This window comes from Neovison vison, chromosome 7 (genome assembly GCF_020171115.1).
Source record: "Neovison vison isolate M4711 chromosome 7, ASM_NN_V1, whole genome shotgun sequence".
In the NCBI taxonomy this organism is placed as follows: Eukaryota; Metazoa; Chordata; class Mammalia; order Carnivora; family Mustelidae; genus Neogale; species Neogale vison.
In genome coordinates, this window is record NC_058097.1 from 55,717,565 (window position 1) to 55,740,678 (window position 23,114).

Consider the following 23,114-nt stretch of genomic DNA (forward strand, 5'->3'; position numbering starts at 1 on the left):
TCCGGCTCTGGAGCTGTTACCAACTGCCTCCCTAGCCTTCCAGCCTCGGGATGGTGCTTAGGCAGGTTCTGTCATTGTTCCCGTCATGGAGGAGGAAAACAGAGGCTCCAACTCTCCCAAGTCACTCAGAGCGAAGAAGGGAAAGGAAAGCGGTTCAGACACAGGTGTGTCTGCCCCCGGCCTGTGATCTGAGCCACCAAGGCACCCGCCTCTCTCCAACTGAGCATGACCTTGTCGGCAGAAACCCTCACGGTCACCCGCACCCAGAACCACCAGTGTGGCCAGAGGGCACAGGGCACACAGAGGCTGAAGAGGCAAAGCAAACTAACCTTGTGGAGGACAGAGTAGAGCAAGGGAGGGCAGCTCTCCTGGGGTGTGGCCCCAGGAAGAGGATGGGAAAGCAGGGGTTTTGGAGAGGGAACAGGACCGGGAGTGCAGTAGTAAGCAGAGCTCTGAGACCGTGACCCTTACCTCTTGGGCAAACGCAGCGAAGCTAATACATTCAGGCCACCAACCCGGTCCAGTTGAGAACCTGGAAAGAGAGGAGAAGAGAGTCAGCCTTCCAGGGGATCTGCGAAGCATATCTACTCAGGCAGGATGAGGCAGTCTTCCAGAAGAGGGTCTCTGCTCCTGTCACACCATCAGGAGGCACAGATCAGCAAATGTGGACCCAGTACCTGCCAGCCACTTGTTGCCCTCAGTGGTCATTTCTGGGCTCTGAGCCTCAGTGTACCCATCTCATAAATGGGCATCCTGCCGCCTGCCTTGTTGAACATCTGTTTCTCCAATCAGGTGGAGGGCAGGGACTGTGTCTCACAGTGTCTCCTTGAAGGGCAGGGACTATCTCTTACAGCATTAGCCCTTGGCAGAGGGCCAGGGCCCTGCAAAACGCAGGGAGCTCCAAAGTCAATGATGGGTGAGTGAATGGGTGGATGGACGGAGGGATTAACTAACTCACAAACTCTGTATCTCAAGGGACGTCTGGGAGGAGCAGACGAGAAAGACATCTGAAAGAGTTACTCATTATTGGGTACCTGTGTGCTGCAAGGAGATGAAGATAAATGTCCAGAAAAGATGATATTTTTTCTGACTTGTATATTTGTTCATTCGTTTATTTGCTGGGTTAATCAGCAGATATTGAAGTGTGTCTGACCTGAGCTCTGGACCAAGTGTGGGGGTACAGAGGTACATTGGACAAGGCCCCTGCCCTGTCTGCCCAAGGACTCACAGCCAATTTGTGGGGGGAAGCAAAATAAAGAACCCAACATCAACACATTGAAGTGAGCAGAGGGTGCTGCAGAACTCTCAGAGGAGGTCAGAAGACCTAAGGAGGGTGCCACCCCCAAGCCAAGCCCAGCAGACAAATAAACTTTAGTCAGGCAGAGGGGTAGAAAGGAAGAGCATGTCAGGCCTCCACCTGCCCAGGGGACAAGGAGGAAGTGGGAAAGACGAGACAGCAGGGACCATAGCCCATAGGCGCTGGGCCAAGCAGCTAGGGGGAGGGACACACTCCACTTCATCTTTAGGGAGGCCCCCTGGGTGCTGTGCAGAAGATGGAGAGGACAGGGAGGACATGGGGAGACCTGTCCCCAGAGAGTCCCTCCCCGTGCAGGGAGGCAGAGTGACAGCTGGTATCAGCCCCTCTTTACAGATGCGGCAGACGAGGCTCAGAGGAGATCTAACTTCCCTAGGGTCCTGTGGAGCTGGTTAGAGTTAAGACTGTGTGCCTCCTCCTGAAACCTGGCTTCCTGACTTCTGGGAATATGGTCTTCCTGGAAAAGGATCCCACACAGAGATCACCTTTGCCCCTGTTTGCTGTGGGCTCTCAGAGAAGGAGCAGGGACGGTAGGCTAGGGAGAGACTTCCCAGAGGAGACAGGATGTCAGGGAGACCCTCACACCAGGAGGGTACTGATACATTCACAGTGACAAGCACCCCTGTGAAAGGAGCTAAGGAAGCTGGGGAGGCCACAGCTGTCTCACACCTTGGTTGCACTCCCAAGAAGGGAGACCACAGGGCGACAGGCAGGATGGCCAGAGACCTAGAAGTTTGGCACATGACTTTCCTATCTAGTGGCAAATATGTTGGCACAGATGGGGAGACTGAGGCCCAGGACCAGCCAAGGACACAAAGAATTAGTGGAGGCTGGATAGGAGTTGAGAAGGACAGAAGAGAAAGAGAAAAAGATGGACTGAGACAGTAGACAGATTATGGACGGATAGACAGACAGAGAGATGGACAGGAAAGAGAAGAGAACAAATGGGGAGACATAGACAGACAGCGAGGTGTGGAGGGAGTCACAAGCAGAGACCAGAGAAAAGCCCAAAGGAGGAAGAAAAAAAGGGGTCCGCCCCACTATACCCTCTCACTCCTCTTCTCTCTACTGGGGTCTCCATCTTCAGGGTTGGGAGGGGACCAGTACCCCTGTTCCCTGCTGGGGTGGGGGGAGGAGCTGGAGTTTCTTCCCATTCAAGAGCTGCTCCCCATTCAAGAGCGGCAACCCCCCCACCCCCTACCCCTGCCCAGAGCTAATCAGCGGCTGTCATCTCCACGGTGAGGTCTTGGTTAAGGAGATTTAGGGCTGGGATCAATAGGAAATTTAAAAATCGATGCAGCGCGCAGGGCAAAATCGATGGCGTTTAATCGCCTTGCCGATTCCCAGTCAAAACAATTAGCCGCGCTGAGTGTTGAACACGGTGGCGACACGGCATTAACCGTCAATATTGGTGTAAGTGATGGCAGGCGGGCGGGGGAATCCCTGGGCCTCTGAGGAGCCTCAAGTCAGACAGTGCCCGAGGGCTGGGGTCTTCCCCGGGGCAGCGCCCCATGCCGGTTCTCCCCTCCACTCACTGCCACCCTCAGCAGCAATCCCCAAGGCTTGTGGGGAGCACTAGCCCTGGCCCATCCTCATCTCATCTCCCAGCCCCCATGCCCCCATATGTCCTCTGACAGACCTCTCTCCCCAGTCAATACCATCTCCCCTATGCAGCAGGCGGATGGCTCTGTGGGAGCTGGCAGCCACCTGCCCAGCAGTGCCTGGAGACTGGAGGACGGCCGAAGCCCTTTAAAGGATGCCTTCTCCCCATTTCACAGATGGGGACTCTGAGGGGCAGGGAGGGGAAGCAGCTGGCCTGCCTTGTGGATGAACTGGGCCTTGAATCCCGAATTCTCTGACTCCTGTATTGCTTGCAGCTAGCCAGGCCACAGAGAAGGGGAGGGTTCTGCTATTGGCCCAGAGAAGGAGAGAAAGTGCCCAGCTCTCCTCAAAAACAGTATCAAAGTTTGTGTGTCCTGGTGCCAAGCTGGGCTGCCACGGCTCTGGAAGCCGTGAGCTCTGGAAGGGTAGGCTTGGGCCTGGCTCCCCGGGGCTCCCCAGCATCACCCAGTACAGGGTGTGGCCCCCCACACACACTGCCCTACCTACACTCCCACCAAGGGACTGACGGGCGGGGTCACTGGCCCCCACAAACACAGCAGCTGCATGGGCTCAGCTGGGTGGCCCTCAGGGAGGACGGCTGGTGTTCCCAGAGTGCTAGCTACAGGCCAGCCTGCCGGGCATGCTTAGCTGCTCTGTGGACGTGATCTCACAGAATCCTCACAACCCGTTGGGTGATGATCATCCCCAAGATAACACACGAGGAGGTGGAGGTTCAGAGAGGTGAAGTGCCTTGCCCAAGGTCACACAGCCAGGAAGGAGCAGCTCCATCTGCCTGGACTCTGAGAGACATGGGGCACAAAGCAAACAAGATCTCGCGATGGCCAACAAGAGAATTTGATGTAAGCAGAGGGTTCAGGAGCCAAGCACTGAGACCGAGGACCTGGAGGGGCCCCTACGGGGTGGGAGAAGCAAGGCAGAGGCAGAACCGGAGATGGCACTCTGGGCTCTGGTCCTGGCAGGACCACAATGAGAGGTGGCAAGGCCAAGGCTGGCTCTCACCTTCTCTGAACTTGCAAAAGGGCTCCCAGTCCTGGGGCGCTGCGTAGGGGAGGGCAGAAGCTTTTGCTGCCACCTGCTCCCTGGCGTGGAGGAACAGGGCGGGGGCGTGTGGGCAGGGGAGGAGGCCCATGAGATGAGCCAGGGATAGATCTGACAAGGTCCTAATCAAATGGTCAATATCGCTGACCTGACCACTTAACCTATTGATAAGCTGGCAAAGATGGAGCAGACAGCAAGTGGGCTGAGGGCGGGAGGCAGTGCGAGGGCTGGGGGGAGCCCGAGAGGGCAGGGCTCAGGCCTGCAGCGTGCTGGGTCTAGGGGCCTGGAAGAGGGTGGTCTCCTCCCCAACTGCCCCCACCACCTCCCCTCTGACGGCTCCCATGTCTTCTGTCTGGGGGCTTCCACCGGAGCGTCTTCCTCCACTCAGGGCCCCTCAGCCCCGCCCAGAGTGAGGCTGGAAACCACCCCCAGCACCCAGGCCACCCTCAGCTCTGCTTGGATGGTGCCTTAGCTTTTCATCCATGGGAGGGATTTTTCCAAGCCTCGATGTCCCCACCTGTTAACAGGATAATTATAATAGGGAATGCCAGGAAACAACCCAGATGTCCTGTGATTGGGGACCGGAACAATAAACCCCAATATAGCTGCCACAGAGCAGAGGACCCCAGGCTTGTAGAAAACATGCTCAAAATAAATCCACTGATAAGGGATTGAGGCTCATAGCCCAGTTAGGAAGAGAAAGGCAAGTTATAAACCGGTATGTCACCTGCTATCTCATTTGTATGAAACAAATACACATACGCTCTCCCCCTCCCCCAAAGTAAAAGGTTTAGAAGTCAGAATTCTGAGTTTGAGCCCAGGCACCTGAATTTTAATAAGTTCTTTGGGTAAACTCATAGGGATACGCCTGTTTGAGGAAAAAGCAATCCAGAATGACAGGCACTGAGAAGTTAATTTTTTCTCTTATGACTTGATTATCATGGTGGATTTTCCCCTCCACTCTCTGAATAACTGCATTTTCTCTTTTTTCTACAATGAGCATGTATCACACCAGTTAACATCTGTAATTGCAAAAAGTGGGGTTGGGTGCCTGGGTGGCTCAGTTGGTTAAGTGTCTGCCTTCAGCTCAGGTCATGGTCCCAGGGTCCTAAGATAGAGCCCGGCATCAGGCTCCCTGCTCAGCGGAGAGCCTGCTTCTCCCTCTCCCACTCCCCCTGCTTGTGTTCGTTCCCTCTCTCGATATCTCTCTCTCTCTCAAATAAATAAATTAAATTAAATCTTTAAAGAAAAAAAAAGATTTATTTTTTTAAAAGTGGGGGGTGTTGGGATGCCTGGGTGGCTCAGTTGGTTGGACGACTGCCTTCGGCTCAGGGCGTGATCCTGGAGTCCCGGGATCGAGTCCCACATCAGGCTCCCAGCTCCATGGGGAGTCTGCTTCGCTCTCTGACCTCCTCGCTCATGCTCTCTCTCACTGTCTCTCTCTCTCAAATAAATAAATAAAATCTTTAAAAAATAAAAAAATAAAAGTGGGGGGTGGGTGGTGCCTGGGTGGCTCAGTGGGTTAAAGCCTCTGCCTTCGGCTCAGGTCATAATCCCAGGGTCCTGGGATTGAGGCCCGCATCAGACACTCTGCTCAGAGAGCCTGCTTTCCTCTCTTTCTCTCTGCCTACTTGTGATCTTGGTCTGTCAAATAAATAAAATCTTTAAAAAAAAAAAAAAGTGGGGCTAATGAACACTGCATTGGCAGGACTGAAGCCTGGTGCTTGGTGGGTTCATAGTGAGCGCTGTTTCTCTGGCCTTCTTCCCTCTCCTGGCCAGGTGGTCTTATGTCCCCACTGTGTCCAGGCCCAACAGAGTCCAGCATGCCCCAAAAGGTGAATGAATCTAAAGCCTCCTGAGCACAGAAGCAATTGTTCCTCTAACTTTCTCCTCTATCAGAGAAGGCAGGGTAGGCCCAAGCCAAATTCTGTGCCCTGTGCCCTCTTCAGGAAATTAGTCGAGGACTTATAGACAGGAGGGCCAGCTGGAGGGGAAGCTGCAGCCCAGAGCGGGGAAAGAACTTTCCCAAAGTCATGGAGCTGGAACCAAAGAGCAAATGTTCATCAGACCAGAGGGCTCTCAAGAGACCATTGTCTTCTATGAGGCAGAAGAGCTCGGCCCCTGCCTCGCTGTGTGACCCTGGGCAAGTCACTTCACCTCTCTGAGCCTTGGTTCCCTCCAACAATAACAGTAATAATGACATCTGTCTCACGATGTTGGTGTGAGAAGTCAAGACCAGGCTTATATCCAACTCAGCAGGGGGCAAGGGAGTAGTAGAAATGACACTGGGGTCACCAGCCACAACTGACATGTGTGAGCGGGGTGCAGGGGATGGAAGGGGACAGGAGGGAGGAGGGGAAGGGAAAAGGTGTGTCCTGGCACTGTCTCTTGGGGTGAGAAAATTCAGTGAAGGCACCTGCCTAAATACGTTCCTTTGTTCATTCACTCATTCATTCAGTAAGCATTTCTTGTGGCTAGTTCCGGGCCAGACCCCATGTGAGGCCCTGCAGTCCAGATCGGAACAATGGGAGCTCCTACTAGGTTAGGAAAGGGGAATTAGGCATGGCTGGGGCTGGTCTCTCTTCTGAGACTTGCTGCCTCAGTGGCCTCCGGATTATCCCTGGGGGGGCTTCTGCTGCCAGAGGCCCGAGTTCCAGGAGCACAAGCCCCCGCTGCCTGACCAGTGTGGCACTTCGGGCATATGTGTGTGTGTGTGTGGGGGGGTGCACACTGGGTTCTGTTCACCTTTGTGAATCCCAGCACCGTGCACGGGGCCTGACACTCTGGGGACACACCACGCTCAGGGTTTTTTTTTCCCCTCCGTTTTTTTCTAATGAAAAAAAAGTTCAAAGCACCTAGCACAATGCCTAACACCTGGCAGGTACTCGATAAATAGCAGCTATTATTAGTACCATCATCACACGCGCTTGCTCACTCTTCATCCCTACAAAAACCTTATTTTGCCGAGGAGGAAAGTCGAGGCTTAAAAAGCGTGATGTGATTTGCCCTCGGCCTGGCCCAGCCGGGATGGGGCTAGAAGCAGGGTGTGTGGACACCCACCCCCAGTCTGGAGCCCCCTCCCCCATGGCTATGAGGTGGGGCCCCCGGGTGAGTGCTGGGTGGAGAGGAAGAAGGGAGGCAGCTGGGGGGTGGGGGTGAGCAGATGAGATGATGCAGACAAGGATGAGTTGACTGGGGTGTGCAGAACATGGGGAGGGAGAGAGAGTTGAGAGTACAGGCCCCGGGGAGGGGGGCAGGTCTAGAGCCTGGCTGCTTTGGGGTTCAGGCAGGCAGGGGCAGCACCTACCCCACCCCTGCCCCAGGAAGGTGAGCCCCTTCCACCCTCCCCAGCACAGCAGACATCCACCTCTACCATGCATAATACGGGGCGACTAGGATGACAGGGGACTTGCTCCTTCTCTTCCGACAAGCATCCACTGAGCTAGGCACCATTCTAGGACTGGGGATACACTTTCGAACAAGACAAAGTCCCGCCCTCACAGCACTGACCTTCTAGTGGGGGGGAGACACAATAGACAAGAATTTATCCCTAAGAGCTAAAAAGGAAAATAAAGCAGGTGAAGGCGCAGATTACAAGAGAATGCTTCTGTGGACTGAGAGGTCAAGAAAGGCCTGTGCAGGAAGGCAGGTTTTGAGTAACAGCCCAGATAAAGTGTGGTATCGGAGCTCTCCTGGCAGGGGAAATAGCAGGTGCAAAGGCCTTGAGGCAGGACCAGTGTTGGTATGTTTGAGGAACACCAAGAAAGCCAGAGTGGCCTGAGCTCCCCGAGGCAAGAAGAAAGGAGTAGAGGAGCACCTGGGTGGCTCAGTCAGTTAAGCATCTGCCTTCAGCTCAGGTCATGATCTCAGGGTCCTGGGATTAAGGCCTGTGTCAGGCTCCCTACTCACTGGAGAGCTTGCTTTTCTCTCTTCCTCTTCCTTTGCCCCTGTCCCCCGCTTGTGCTCTCTCTTCCTCTCTCACTCTTGCTTTCTCAAATAAATGAGCAAATAAAGAAAAAGAATTATAATAATGTGGGGGGTAAAAAGAAAAAAGAAAGGAGTGGAAATTGAATAGGCAGGTGGGCACCAGCTCGCATGGGACTTCTAGGCTAGGAACATCTAGGAAGATGTTCCAAGTAGGGAGAGGGGACACCAAGCTTTCTCGATGTGGCAGGTGAGGGTTGGTCTCATTTTCAAAGACCAAGCTCCATCCTCACCCTTTGGCCATATACCCTTTGGGGCCTTCTAACCCATTCACTCTATAAGAACAAGCTCAAGAAGCATTCAGTAAACCTGTGGTGTCCTGACAGGGCTCTGTCAGGGGACTGGGGACTCCCCTGGAGCAGGGAAGGGTCTGGCTCAGCCACGTGTCCTGGCATGCAGCTCAGGCCTGGCCACAGGAAGCCTCAGAAACAGCAGCCTCCGGGCAGTCACTAAAGGGGAATGCAACCCCTGACCTCCAGCCCCCAGCCGATCTCTGATCTCCATGTGGGAGAAGTTGTAGGCCATTCAACTCTGCCCTGAGGTCAAAAGATGGGGCTGGGAGCAAGGGGAAGATGGTCTGTGTCTCTTCCCTGGCCAGTCCTTGTCTAGGGATCCCAGAATGGTTAGGAAGGGCCGGAGGTCCCTCCCTTCAGGTCTTGTTATCCTTCTCCCATCCCTCCTCCACACCAAGGAATCCTCCAAGGGATCCCTGACTTAGTTCCCAGCTCACATCCTGTAGTCTTTCCTACAGACCTTCCTAGTGATATCAAGCCTCGTCACCGCCCCCTCCCTGCACACCCCTGCTAATCCAGCGACTCCCCACGCTGGCTCACGCCTCTGTGTTAGTGCCAGGGAATGCCTCCATTTGGAAAGCCCTCTGCCTTCCCTTTTCCTCTAGACCCTACCCACCCTTCACCACGTCACCTCTTCCTGCAAAGCCTCCGGACGCTCCCAGACAGCTTGGCCTCCCACTCAGCATGACCCCAGCACGTTCTGTGTACCTCTCTCTGAGCCCAGACATCTGGGGCCCTAACCACTAGGGCAGAGCCCATTTCCCACCAGAGAAGTTTTCTAGAGGAGGAATGAGGCACAGTGGAGTGTGTGTGGGGACGCAGGGCAGGATCTGTGTCCTGCATTGTTTATCGCTGCATGGTCTTGGAGAGTTTCAGAAGGGATGCGTGGGTACATTTAGAATCTGTGTGTTGTGTCCAAAGCTCAGCTTAAATGTCACTTCCTCAGAGGTGTTCCCCCTGACCCACCAATCTAAACCAGGCTCTCCCATGACCCCTCCCATAGCCTCTTGTTTCTTTCCTTCCCAGATGTCATCACCATTTATAACTAACATACACTGAGGTCCGATCAGTGCCCATCCTGTTGGCTTAGAGCTCTTGAAGAGCAAGGCCCATGTCTGTCTTGTAAATCATTGTTTCCCAGCTCCTAAGACAGGGACTGGCTCATGGAGGGCTCAGTTCCTGAGCGATGAGTGGATCCACTCCATGAATATTTTCGGACCTCAGCCTCTACCCATTTTCATTTAGCTCGAAGGGGATGAGCCTAAAGTGGGGGATGTCTATTCCTAGAACTCAGAAGAACACGACCCTTCCACTCACCGTGACTGTCTTCCCCGTGGCACTTCTGAACATGGCCTACAGGCACCCATGGGCATGAGGGCCGGGATGTTCTGGTATTCATGTTGGAAAAAAAAAACAAACCCTCTCTAGGGGAGGCACCCTGGTGTTTGGGTATGTCTCGCCCTGTGGTGTCTTGGTACATACGTGCCCGCACGGACGTCTGGGCTCTCCTACCTGCATGTGTGCGCCTCCCCTTTTCCAATCAAGTGTGTCCATTTCAGTGTCTCCGGAGAAAGACGCAGAGATGTCTGCGTGGATCTGCAGGCTTTAGTACCTATGTGTTTTCTAAGAGAATCTCTGGCCAAGGGTCTCCACACCTGGAGTCTTGGGACCCACAGGTGTACACGGCCAGCACGTGTCTGAGGATCTCTGCATGTGCCGTCTCAGCACCACCGCCTCTGTCTGCATGTGCAGCGACTTCAAAATTTGCGTGTGTGTCCATTCAAGACTTCTGTAGCCTCTGTGGTTTGGAGAGAGAGAGAATGTGTGTGTATGCATGTTGTGTGTGTGTGTGTGTCGGGGTTGACATGGACGTTTGAATACCTGTGTGTCTCTCTTCCCCTGGCAGCTGCTGCCTCCCCAGTCTGGATGAGTACCTATTCTCTATCTCTCTCCCTCACACCCATCCATGCTCATGTGTGCCGTGTGGATGGGGAGGGGGCCGGGGTGTCCGCGAGCTCCTGTGTCACAAGGTTAATTTCTCCGCAGCCAGGCAGGCTGGGCCCTGAGGGGAGTGGTGGGGGAGGGGCTGGTCCCCACAGCCCCTCTGATAAATATGTATTTGGGGCTGCTGTGCTCAAAGGTCATGGGGGGGAGAGGGAGGAGGAGGGGTGGTCCGCACTGTGCCGTGCTGCCGGGTCCCAGTCCAGGCCCAGGGTGGGTCGTGTGTGATCACCTCCAGAGGGAGGATGAGATTCAGGGAGATGCCCCCCTCACCCTGATCTGGCCCACCCCACCCACAGCCAGGCTCAATGGGAGATGCTGTCATGGACACAGATATTCCAACTCTGAAGCAGGCAAGCACACGAGCCCACGCCCGCCCAGACCCAGACAGAGGCTCAAATGGATGCACAAAGACGGCCTCGTGAGCCACCAGATGCACAGATAGCTGGAAGCCCAGAGCCAGACCCACAGCCTTTCTTCCTCACCTACCCTTCACCCCAAAGCCAAAAAAATACAAGCCCACAAGACTGCAGAGCATCGCACAATGAGAGGTCCCGACACACTCAACCAACGCACGCGCCCTTGAACACAAAGGCGCACAGGGTCCAACAAGAAAGGGGCCCGGACACTTTGCAGGTGCGCACGTACACGTGCGAGTGGGTGTACACACAGAGGCGCACACACAGGCACACACCATGAGTCCCGGAGATGCAAAGTCCCACGGAGGTAGACGCGCCCTGACAGTCGCAGATAAACGCTCATGTACAGACACACATCCACGAGCCAGCAAGTGTGCACACATGTACAAAGACCCCAAAACCCACACGCCAGGCAAGACGCAAGGCGAAGTCAGGCTGGGAAAGCCACCCTGCTGCGGCACAGCCCGCCCCGGCCCTTTCCCCACCGAGGCGAGAATGGCTGCCTGGTCTCTGGCCCCCTCGCCAGCTCCAGCCAAATGCGCCGTCATTTGTCCAGCCCCGACCACATCAATTGTCGAGCCTCCCCTCCTCGCTGACCAGCCATCGCGGCCATCAGCGGCCTCAGCCATTAGCTGACTCCTGCCTCTGGCCTGAATTTGTTGAATCTCCCTTACCTGGCAGAACCGTCCAGACCAATGGAGTCCTTCCAGGGTGGTCTCCCTGACCCTCTCCTCAAGAGAGCCTGAGGTCCCTGTTGTGTGACCCACAGCCCATGCCTCGGCGCGACCCCCCCCTCGGCACACGGCTCATGCTGTCATTCTTCAATGACCGCTGGCCACGGTGGTTCTGGTGGATCGGGAGGCTGTGTGTTGGAGTGTGTGTGTGTGAGCCCGCTTGCAGGCATGTGCATGGGTGATGGGATGGCTACAGCTGTGCTTTAAGTCAAAAGGAGTGTGTGTGCGTGCATGCGTGCGTGTGCGAGTGTGTGGTGAGTGTGTGAGTGAGGGTTTAGGATCTCAGCAGCTGGGCTTAAAGTCAAGGAGTATCTGAGTGTGGTTTGCATATGGGGCGTTGGGATGTCGGGGGCCGGGCTTCACATGTATGTACACGCGTGTGTGCACGGGTATATGTGCTTTAATGCAGGGAGCGACTCGGTGTATAGGGCTAGTCTTGGCCTGGGGGGCCAGGAGCGGCCGTCCTGGACACGGGGAGCAGCACAGCACAGGGGTCTGGTTCTCAAGCGCCTGGGAGCAAGTGGAGTAGGTCTCTCCCAGACCCCGTCGCTGTGTTTGTGAAAGTGACAGATGCTGCTCCCTAGCCTCACCGCGGCGGATTAAGTCCGTGAATGCCACATGAGTCCGCACCCCAGTGGGGGAGGGTCCCGTCCTGCTCTTCCGTGCAAATGTGTGGCCACAGCCCTGGATAGTATAAGATTCTAAGGACAGGGGCTAAAGTTGGTTCCCTCCCCTGCCAGGGAGGCTGTGTCTGGATGGACGCCAGGGCAAAGGGCTCTGCATGTGTGCACAGACGCCACACTCATGCTCACATACTAGTCCACATTGTCCGAGGCACACTGTCGCAAGACACACATGTGCATATGACCGCATTAGTGCTAGCTCCTCGTGGCCGACCAGATTACATCCAAGCTTCCCGAAGCCTCCACACAGGGGCCCTGCGCCATTCGGGCAAACCTCTGCTCTTCGGGCCACACCACCAACTTGGGCTGTGTCCTCCCCAGGTCCCCTCCGACAGCGTTCTGCCCTCCTGGCTCTCCTACTTCCTTCGTGCCTGAGCATCCTCAGATGCTCAAACAACTCCCAGTTTAAACCCACACCTCCCTCCTTGTCCAGATTCCCAGTGACCTGGAAACTCCCTCGGGCTCACACGCCAGGCACTGGAATTTTGTCTAAGGTTGGGACGGGATCCACTCCAGAGTCTGTGGTTGGTGTCCAATAATTGTTTGCCGGGAAGGAGTGACCACCTGAATACCCCAGGGAACTGTACTTCATTTTCTCAGTGACTCACTCTGCTCAATAAATACCCATCGAATGAGGGCACCTAGTATGTGGGGGCAACACCTCCAGGCTCTTTCTGAATGTCGTTGCTGGAAAAGCTGCCTGCTCCGAGCCTTTGCTGAAAGTGAGGCTGTAGGCAAGTGACGGAAGTGCGTCTGCCTTGTGAGGCCACCATGTGTGTCGGGAAGGCAGCTGTACAGCCTGGGGCTCACCAGCAGGTGTTGGGGGGTCAGGGAAGCTCATCTGTACCCCTGTCTTTGAGCAGGCCCAGCCCCAAACTGTCACCAACAGAATGGGTCTTAACCTCACTCCTTTGCCAACTTTCCCTTCAAGGCACAAAGCAAGACCCAGGTCCTTGAAGCCCTCACTGAGTCACGTAAGTCATCCATCCACCTGGCAGGTCCTGGGAGACAGGTTTGTAGATGGACGTCTCAGGGGGCAGGGAGTAAGCAGGGAAGGAGCCAAGCCTGAGAAAGGACATGGTGTTGGGACAGCTAAAGGGAAGGGGACAGACCTCTAAGGACAGACCAAGCTTGGTAGCAGGAGTCCAAAGGCCTCAGTGCTATCATGACTCAATAGCTTAGAGACCAGGAGGATGGTATGGACCTCAAACTCTCACCTGTGAAAGGGGCACCACCAGGGCTGCTCTCTAGAGCTAGGTGGGTGTAAGATGCTTATCATCATCATCATTATTATTAGCTCAGGAGGTATTGGGCCCAAGGGGAAAATGATGAATGATACATATTTAGAAGAAAGAACAGAGCCCAGTCTGAAGAGACCCGACACTCACTTTCTCCTCGAACAATTCTCCATATACAGGTTTCTCAAGCATTTCAATGCTGAAAATAAATCCTGGAAATTAACCAGCTCACATCAGACATGGAAACTGCTCCCTTTCCCCCATCAACGTCCAAGCAGCCCCTGGTGTGGCCATCTGTGCCCCAGGACTGCATCACACCCCCCACATTAGGATTATGAGCCAGAGATCTGACAAGCCCTACCCAGTGGGGGGCTGAGATTGAGACCCCTTGCTTGGCTGTCACACTAGTGGGAGAAGGGGTTCTGGCCTGTCACCCCTACATACAAAGAGCTAGTGTGTACGAGCCCAGAAGGAGGTGGCCTGAGGTGGCCACTGATGATCTGCTGGAAAAAAAGATCTGTCCAGCATGCTGTCTAGGATATATAGGCTAACCTCTATGACACACACAGTATGGGTGTGGGCATGCACACACACACACACACACACAGTGGCCAAGTTCTTTCCCTACAACGGTCCCTGCCGCAGACACCCTCCATTTTCCCCGCAAAGACTGACAGAGGGGGAAGTAAGGGTAACCAGGGTCCCCAAGAACAGCACTGCAACTCACCAGAGGGTTGGCCAGTAGCTTAAGGGAAATGGAGATGGAGATCTGGACCTCTCAATGGGCACAAATGGGCCTCTGTCCAGCATCACCCAGAAATCAGGAAGTAGACACAAAACTGCGTTAGCAGCAACTAGAGATGCAGACTGCAGCCCTGATCTGCTTCCCTCCTGCCCGGCCTGCCACCCCCCTGACATGGGACGCTTTGTTACCAGGGAAGAGCCAGGAAAGGTTTCTGTGGCCTGGATGACTCAGGGAGGGGGCATCTTTTCTTGTTTTGTTTTCTTGAACCCAGATTCAAGGTTGCTGTGCAAACGTGCCAAGCCCACCAGTACGCCGATGACCTCTGTGCGCAGTCTTCCATCACTGCACCCAGACCCTGCTCCATAAACCCACCCTCCCCCTGACCCAGGGCTCACCAAGACCCTTAGCAAAAACAACAGTAATAACAACAATAATAATAGCTCTGTGCGGCAACAGTGCTTTCACATGTGACTTTATTTAACACAAATCCTCGTGTGCACGCACCACGTTTGGACCTAGTACACACACGCAGAACCTCTACTCCAACCACGCTGCACGTACGCCCTGACGAACCCACTGCCGATGCCAGGCTTGGCACACAGAGCTGCACAGGCGTGGATGGCTGCCACGCACAGACTGAGCGAGAGCCTCCCAAGTGCACACTTAGCGAGGGGCTCCTGAACGTCCAGATAAGGGAAGAACCGGGATAAGTGCGTGTACTTCCCACAATGGGGACCCCCAGTACCCAGCCCCCTGCTGAACACACATGTGATTCCACACCTTTGGCTCCTCGCTCTGCCCAGGTTCCTGAGCCCTGCACACAGTCAGTCCATCCTGAACACCTTTTGCAAAGCACGTGGGCCACACGGGCCTACACACACACACACACACACACACACCCGCATGGTCTGAGTCTGGACACCAGCCCCCCAACCCTGCGCAATGACGCTATATTCTCATACCCTGGGGGAGGAGGGCAAAGTCACCAAATTCACCAGAAGAGACAGCAAGAGACTAAATTCTACAGAGTTAGGCAGCTCATTGGGTCTTTCTCTACATTCAGGACCTGCTCCCCAACTCTGCAGGCCCCAGGAGCTAGGGAGAAAGCAGGGAGTGGTCAGCAGGCCAGAGGCTTTCTCTTAGGACCTTTTACCTGGGACTCAGAAGCTCTAAGGACCCTCTCGGATGGACCCCCCCCCATCTTCTCCCCTTTTCACTTCCCACTAGCCATCCTTGTCATTTGCTTCTGTGTCCACACCCTTCTCTCTCAGTGGGGCTGAGTCCACAGCCATGAACCCTCACTTAAGGCATTCCCCTCCCCCTCTGATGGCCCCAGTGAGCATCCAGCGGGACTTCTCTAGGAAGCCAGAGGAAATAGGGGGTGGCGCTAGAACCCCAGGGCAGACCCAGGCCCCCAGCAGGGAAAAAGACTGTAGAAATACTTGGGGGTATGGATTAGGGGTTAGGTGGGAACTCGGAGGATTTTGTCTGTGCAAAGAGCCCCTCTCCCTGGCACCCTGCTCAAGGCCAATGCTACCAAAGTGATGAATAAATGAAAGTGAGGGAGGGGATAGAAAGGACAGGGAAACAGGGAAAATGAGTGGCCAGGAGGAAGAATGAAAGAAAAGGGGAAGGAGGGAGGGAAAAAAGAGAGGAAAAAGAAAGGAAGGGGTGGAGAGGAAGAAGATAGGAAAAAAAAAAGAAAACCTGAGTGGGGAGGAGAAAGCTTTTATTGAGAGGAGGAAGAGACAAACTGGAAAACAGGGAGAAAGAGAACCAGCAAGGGGATGGAGGAAAAGCAGGCGAGAGAGGACAGGAGAGGAAGAAAAGAGAAGGGAGCATAGAGGCAGGAGGAGGCCACCAGAGGGGTTCCCCAAGTTACAGAGTTTGCCCAGAGAGCTGAGGGGTGCACCCTAGCTCCCCAACATCACTCCCTGGCCCTGGAGCTCCGGTCCCACCTCTCCTCCTACCAGAAATGCCACCGCCTCTCTGCGCCCCATCCCAGCTGCTCCCTCTCCCACCTCCCACCCTGCCGGCAGTCCCGAGCACCCCGTGTCTTTCTCTCGCCCCTCATTTCCACCCGCACCCCGTTCTGGTCCCCCATGCCCTCTTACCTCTCCCCCCCATGCACCCTGCTTGCTCCGGGAGCTTCAGACAGCATCAGCAGCCAACATCCTCACCATCATCACACTAAACCGGCCCCCACACCCCCAGGAAAGGGGGAAAAAAAAAAAAGGCAGGCGGCACCACCACCAGCCCTGACCCCCTCTCGCCTCATTTTCTCCACAGTCGCCCCTTCCCCAAATGCAGGGTCACAAATGGGGATCCCGCCCAGCCCGGGGAGCCTCTCCAAGGCGCCGGAGCCAGCCGGGAGCGGATGCCGCCTCGCCTCTCTTCTCTGCGCTCGCTCCTTTTTGTGTACGACGGCCCGGCTGCGAGGTGTTTTTATTTTCACCGGCTTTTTATTAGTATTATTGTTTTTCTCTTTCTCTTTATTTTTTGCCTGGGGGCGGCCGCGACCAAGCACCCACCGCCTGGCCTCTCGGTAGCCGGCTCCCGGCCGTCGGCTCTTTCTCTCCGCGCGGCTCTCGCCTCCCTCCTTTCTCTCGGCTGCCTCGGCGGCTCCGTCCTCTCGGCTCCGTCCTCAGCCACCGCGCTCTGTCCTCTCCGCGGCCTCCCGCCCCACGCCTCTCCTTCCCCGTCCCGCTTGCCCCTTCTCCCCTTTTTCTCTCCCGCTGCACCCCCTCTCCGTCCCCATGTCTTCCCATCCCTCCCCCACCGCCACCGACCGCGCACATCTCCTTCGGTTCCCTCGCCTCCACCGACAGCAAGCCACCCCCCTTTCGCCCCCAAATAATAAAAATATCCGGCCAGGGGCAAAGCCCCGACGCCGGGCGCCGGGAGGGAGGCGAGAGGGCCGGGGCCGCGGCGGCGGCGGCAGCCCGAGCGCGGCGCGGAGCGCGCGGCGGCCGCCCGGCTCCCGCCCGGAGAGCTCTCTGCAATAGGCCGAGCCGGCTGCATTAAGCTTCTTGCAATCAATAAAGCGCGGGTCAGATTATGCAAAGCGCAGATATTAATATGCAAAGTTTTAAAGATTTTTAAATGGAAGGGCGAGCGCGGCGCGGGCGGGCGGGCAGGGGCTGCGAGGGGAGAGGGAGGAAGGGAGGGCGGGCGGGCGGGCGGGCGCGCAGGCGAGCTGGGGAGAGGAGGAGGCTGCCCGCCGCCCGCCCGCCCGGCTGCGCCGCGCCGCCTTGCCTTACCGCTGCTCCCATCGGTAGGCGCCGCTGTCTTCGCCATGCGCGTCAGCTGCACGGCTCCGAGGGGATGGCCGAGGAGGAGCCGCCGCCGCCAACGCTACCCCCGCTCCCGCTCCCGCTCCCGCGCCCGCTCGCTGCCTGCTGCTGGCGCTGCTCTGGCCGCTGCTCCTCGCCTGAGCTGCCGGCGCGAGCCCAGGCGCGCGCCATCCCCGGCTCCCACCTTGTCCCCATGGCAACCCCGGGCCCAAGGATGCTCAGAGAGAGAGCGCGAGCGAGAGAGCGAGGGGGGAGAGAGGGAGAGGGAGAGGGCGGGGAGCGCAGGGGACACGGAGGCAGGGAGAGGCCCGAGACCCACAGAGACACAGAGAGACGCAGAGATGGAGCGAGTCAGAGATATGCAGAGATAGGCTGAAACAGAGACGCAGTGACAGAGAGAGGGGAGAGGGGCGGGGAGTAGAGGGGGACACCAAGACAAGGAGAAGCCCAGAGATGCACCGAGATACAAAGAGACACAGAGACACAGAAAGAGACAGCGGGGAAAGGGAGAGGGTGGGGATCAGAGGGGGACTCAAAGGCAGAGAGAGACCCTGAGGCACAGAGACACCCACAAACAGAGAGACGTGCAGAGACAGGGAGAAAAGAGGGAAGGGAGAGGGACAGGAGCACAGAGGACACAGAGGCAGGGAAAAACTCATAGAGACAAAGAGATGCCCAGAGACAGAGACACAGAGATACACATAGAGATACACAGAAACATACAGACCCAGGGACAGAAAGAGAGGGTTGGGGAGCAGGGAGAGACTCAAGGCAGGGAGAGGCCTCAAAGAGACACTAGAGACACAGAGACAGGGAGGAAAGGGAGAAAGGAGAGATAGCGGTATGGAAGCAGGGAGAGACTAAGAAGCAGAGAGATATCAGAGATACACAGAAACATAAACACAGGCTCAGTGCAGGGAGTGATAAAGGGAGGTGGAGAATGGCTAACAGAGGCACTAAAGCAGAGAGGCACTAAGAATCACAGAGACACTCAGAGACAAAGAGATAAGGTCCATGCACAGAGAAAAGAGGTGAAGGACCAGAAAGACAGCCACAGAGCAGACACACAGACAGGAGATAGAGTTTTATATCTGTATCTATAGATACAGATACAGACAGAGAGAGAGAGACTCAAAGAGACATGCAGAGATAAGAGACATAGATATACAAGAATCAGAGATAGGAGAAAGAGCTACACTCAGACAGAGTGGGAGAGATACAGAGACAGGAAGACAGAGACAGAGAGACAGGCACAGAGAGATAGATGTGGAGATAAAAGAGACATGCAGAATCAGGGAGTATGAAGAAAGAACCATTGTTGGTGGGGCGGGAGCAAAGCCAGAAAGACACAGTCAGAGAGACCAAAAGATATGGAGACAGAGGCAGGGAAGAAGGCACAGAGAGAGAGACAGAGAGACAGAGGCAGACAAGGAGACAGATGAGTGAGAGGTAGACAGAAACACAGAGAGACAGGGATTCTGAAAGACAACTTAAAAAACAGAAAGAAGAAAGAAAGAAAGAATGTGCAAAGAGAGACACAGAGGCCAAGATAAACAGAGAGTGAGAGACAGCAAAAACAGATTTTGAGAGTCAAGTGCTGAGCAGAGAAACATGAGTGACAGGGACAGAGACTGCAGGAGACAGGGAAGGAGACACTGAAAGAGACAGAGAGATGGTGAGACAGAGACAGACACCAGAAGAGGCTTTCTGGTGGACAGAGATCCATGGGGAGATACAAGATGGAGACAGCAAGAGACAAATGAAGAATCAGAAATTGAAACTAAGAAGAGGAAGGGGGGACAAAGAGAGCCTAGGGAAGGCAGACCGAGGCAGCCTGGGGGGAGAGCAGAGACCAGGAGAGTGACAAGTGGGTCTAGGGGAGCACCCACGGGGAGAGAGCAGCTGGGGAAAATGAGAACAGTGGAGTTGAGAAAGGGAAGGGGGGGGAAGAAGGCAGTGTCCGCTCAGTGAGCACCTCCCCTGTACCAGGCAGAGTAAAGCTGAGAGGGAGAGAAAGGAAAGAGGGACTGAGGGGGAAGGTGGGCTCCGGTCTGGGGAGGGCAAGTGGCTCCAGCCCCAAGTCAGAAGGGAAGCTCCGGGTGCTGAGTTGCACTGCAGGGAGGAGGATGGGGCTGTGAGTGGTACCCAGACCTGACTGGATTTGGGGGAAGGAGGAGGAGGAGCATCGCGGAGTCTCAGCTCAGTGGGGCCGAGCGGCTGCCCAACGACGCTTTATTACCCACCCAGTTGCTGCCCCGTGCAGACTGTGTGGGCACACACAGGACCCTGGTGACATGTGTGTGAGAGAAACACGAGAATCACCGACTGCCCACATGTACAGAGAAGGCTCCAGGGACCTATGCTGCAAGCGTGGAACAGAAATAAATACAGGAAACACCTACCCCGCGGGCGTACAAAGTAAGTACATGGGACATGTGCAGTGCGTAACAGACTCGCAACTACCTCCTAACCCCTGTACTTGGCAGCCTCTTGGGACCCACACTGTGTGCACAACACAGGTCAATGCAAGAAAGACCTATCCTGTGTGCATACCAAGTAGGTACGGGGGATGGAGGCAGCACATGATGACGAGCGGTGGAACCCCTTAGTAACACCCGCCCCCTGCATAGAGCAGGGCCCCGCACTCCCTTTTGCACAACACAAATCAGGACGGGAAAACGCCTGCACACAAACCAGGCACACAGGACCTAGAGGGCATAACATTAGGGACACGGAGCCACATGACAAGCAGCTGCCCGGGACCCATACTGCACTCACCACGTAAATAAACACAGGAAGTACCCTTATGCCTCGTGCCTATAAAGTAGGCACACCCGTAATATAAGGACCTCCCTGGTGGGCATGTGACAGACACCCATGAGCAGGTTCTGGAGCCCCAGAGAGCACATAGTACACAAGTAAATATACCCAGTACCCACGCTGTTTGCCTACAGAGGCACAGGGTCCCGCTAATAAGGAGGGGACTCAAAAAAGGTGTGTGTCATGACAACATTGGAACCTGGAAGGACTTTGGAAGGACCAAGAAGGAACAGGGAGCAGGCGATGAGTGTACCCAGCAGAGTCTGGAGCAGCCCACTGCTTGTGCACACGCACCCCGAAGCCTGTTAGAAGGGAAGCTCCAGGCCAGGACCAGGGCCAAGGAGATCCTATTCTCTACCTCACGCCCAGCAGCACTCAAAGAACCCGCACATGGTGGGAGCATGAAGGAGCAAATAGGCAATAATTACATATATGGTGGGGCTCCTGGGTGGCTCAGTGGGTTAAGCCTCTGCCTTCAGCTCAGGTCATGATCTCAGGGTCCTAGGATTGACCTGCTTCAGGTTCTCTGCTCAGCAGGGATCCTGCTCCACCTCCTCTCTCTCTGCCTGCCTCTCTGCCTATTTGTGATCTCTCTCTCTGTCAAATAAATCAAATCTTTTTTAAAAAATTACATATATGGTGAGTTCACACTGAACACGCAGGTATCAATGTTCACAATCCCAAACTATTACCAGGTACATGCCAAGTCCTCCTCAGACACGCACTGGACAGTATGTAGAGTGGGGGTGCTCCGTGGCCAGTGTATGAAAGACACCATTTAATTACCCAGGACACCCCGAGGAAGACTTCACACACCACGGGCAGATCCAGAAGGAGCCTTGAGCAAGCTGTGGGGACAGAGGCCCTAACTGCTCTCAAGGGCTCCACACACAGCCCTGAGTCCAGAGCTCACAAGGCTTGAGGCAGCCACCAAGCACACACACAGATGTACACGCACACGGCCCACAACACGGGGAGAATGTGCATGCCCCCGCTTCTGAAGCAGCCCCCATTTCCGCAGTACTGGATTCCTGTGGGAAGTGTTTGGGTGCGCGGTCGGAGTGAGGCGGTGTGTGGGGCTGGCTGTGCAGCGCCCATGCGAGGGACCTGCACGCTTAGCTCTTGCTCCCTCCTCCTTCTACCCGTTCGCATTCCAGAAACGTGTGTATGAATAACAGTAGCTGGTATATACTAAGTGCAGTATATTGTAAGCTATCAGGGGGCCTGGGGGGGCTCAGTTGGTAAAGCCTCTGCCTTCGGCTCAGGTCATGATCCCGGGGTCCTGGGATGGAGACCCATGCGGAGCAGGGAGTCTGCTTCTCCCTCTCCCTCTGCCCCTCCCCATGCACCTTCTCTCTCTCTCTCTCTCTCTCTCTCTCTCTCCTCACTTTCTCTCAAATAAATAAAATCTTTAAAAAAAAGATTTTATTTATTTGACAAAGAGAGAAATCACAAGTAGGCAGAAAGGCAGGCAGAGAAAGAGAGAGGAGGAAGCAGGATCCCCGCTGAACAGAGAGCCCGATGTGGGGCTCGATCCCAGGACCCTGAGATCATAACCTGAGTCAAGGGCAGAGGCTTAACCCACTGAGCCACCCAGGTGCCCCTCAGATAAATAAAATCTTAAAAAATACATTGCAAGTTATGGCTACTCTTTTTTTTTTTTAAGATTTATTTATTTATTTATTATTTGAGAGAGAGAGATCACAAGTAGGCAGAGAGGCAGGCAGAGAGAGAGGAAGGGAAGCAGGCTCCCCGCTGAACATGGAGCCCGATGTGAGACTAGATCCCAGGACCCTGAGATCATGACCTGAGCCGAAGGCAGCGGCTTAACCCACTGAGCTACCCAGGCATCCCAGTTATGGCTACTCTTAATCGCGTGTATACATCTGAATGCACGTCTAGATGGACGCACACGTTCCCTCATGCCATGTGTCTGTCTGTCCGTCTGCAGCCACCTCTCTGTGTGAGTGTGCGTGTGAGGACATCTTTGTGTCTGTGTCCCCAGTCTTGCATCTCCCTTACAATCTGAGGATAAAGGGGGTAAGGCAAGGGAAACTGAGGCCCACAGAGGGGGAGGAGCTCACTGGGGAAAGGAGGAGGGAAGTGGACAGGAAGAGGAAAAGACACAGCACTGGAATGGGACCTAGGGAAGGAGGAAAGGGGATCTAAGGACGGAAGCAGTGGGAAAGGGTAGGTGAGGAAGGAGGAGAATGGGTTGGGAGACAGAGGAGGCTTGCAGAAGGAGAAAGGGAGGTGAGTGGGTCCCGCTGGAGAAAGAAGAATACGGAGGAAGGTGCCAAGAAAAGGAAGGTGTCCAGGGATGGAGAGAGGGAGGCAAGGGAAAGAAATAAGAGAAAGGGAGGTTTTTCTGGTCCATACAAAATTTAGAGGTTCCCCCAAGGCCTCCCTTGGGATGGGGTCTGAGTGGAGTATGAAGGGGAATGGCAGGAAACAGAGAAGAAAAGGGGAGAGAAACTATAATGTAGCTCCCCAGAATGGGACAGCCTGCTGCCACCAGCATCCGAAAAGAAGCTCAGGAGAGAGGGGCCCCTGAGTCCCAGAGAAAAAAGTCCACAGAACACGCCAGGCCTCGGCATAGAGGCATCTGAAGGAGGTGGGTCCTGCAGGAGGTGGGAGGAGAGCTGAGGGACTGGCAGACTCAGGGAGACCAGGGCTCAATGGTGGAGACTTTCTAAGGCCAGAAGAAAGCTGAGCTGAGCAGGAGAGGGGGACAGAGGACCAGGTGGAGGCATAAAGCTTAGCAAGGGGGCAGAGGAGTAAGGACTTCTAGACTAGAAATGGCCAGGGCAAGTGGAAGAGGAGCTGGAGGGCAACGTGAAGGCCACGGGCACCTGGCAGATGAGCCCTGCCTTACGCACACCCAAGGTCCAGAGGCTCTCCCAGGTGGTCTCTCCCAGAACATCTGAT

At 55.2% G+C, this 23,114-nt stretch overlaps 1 long non-coding RNA gene across 1 annotated transcript; it reads right to left on the reverse strand.

The window, feature by feature from the left end:
* Positions 1-471: 471 nt before the first annotated feature.
* Positions 472-17,382, reverse strand: LOC122913916. Its single transcript, XR_006385751.1, has 2 exons — positions 17,334-17,382; positions 472-532 (listed from the first exon to the last, which is right to left on the reverse strand). It is a non-coding gene; the product is annotated as an uncharacterized LOC122913916 (long non-coding RNA).
* Positions 17,383-23,114: the final 5,732 nt, after the last annotated feature.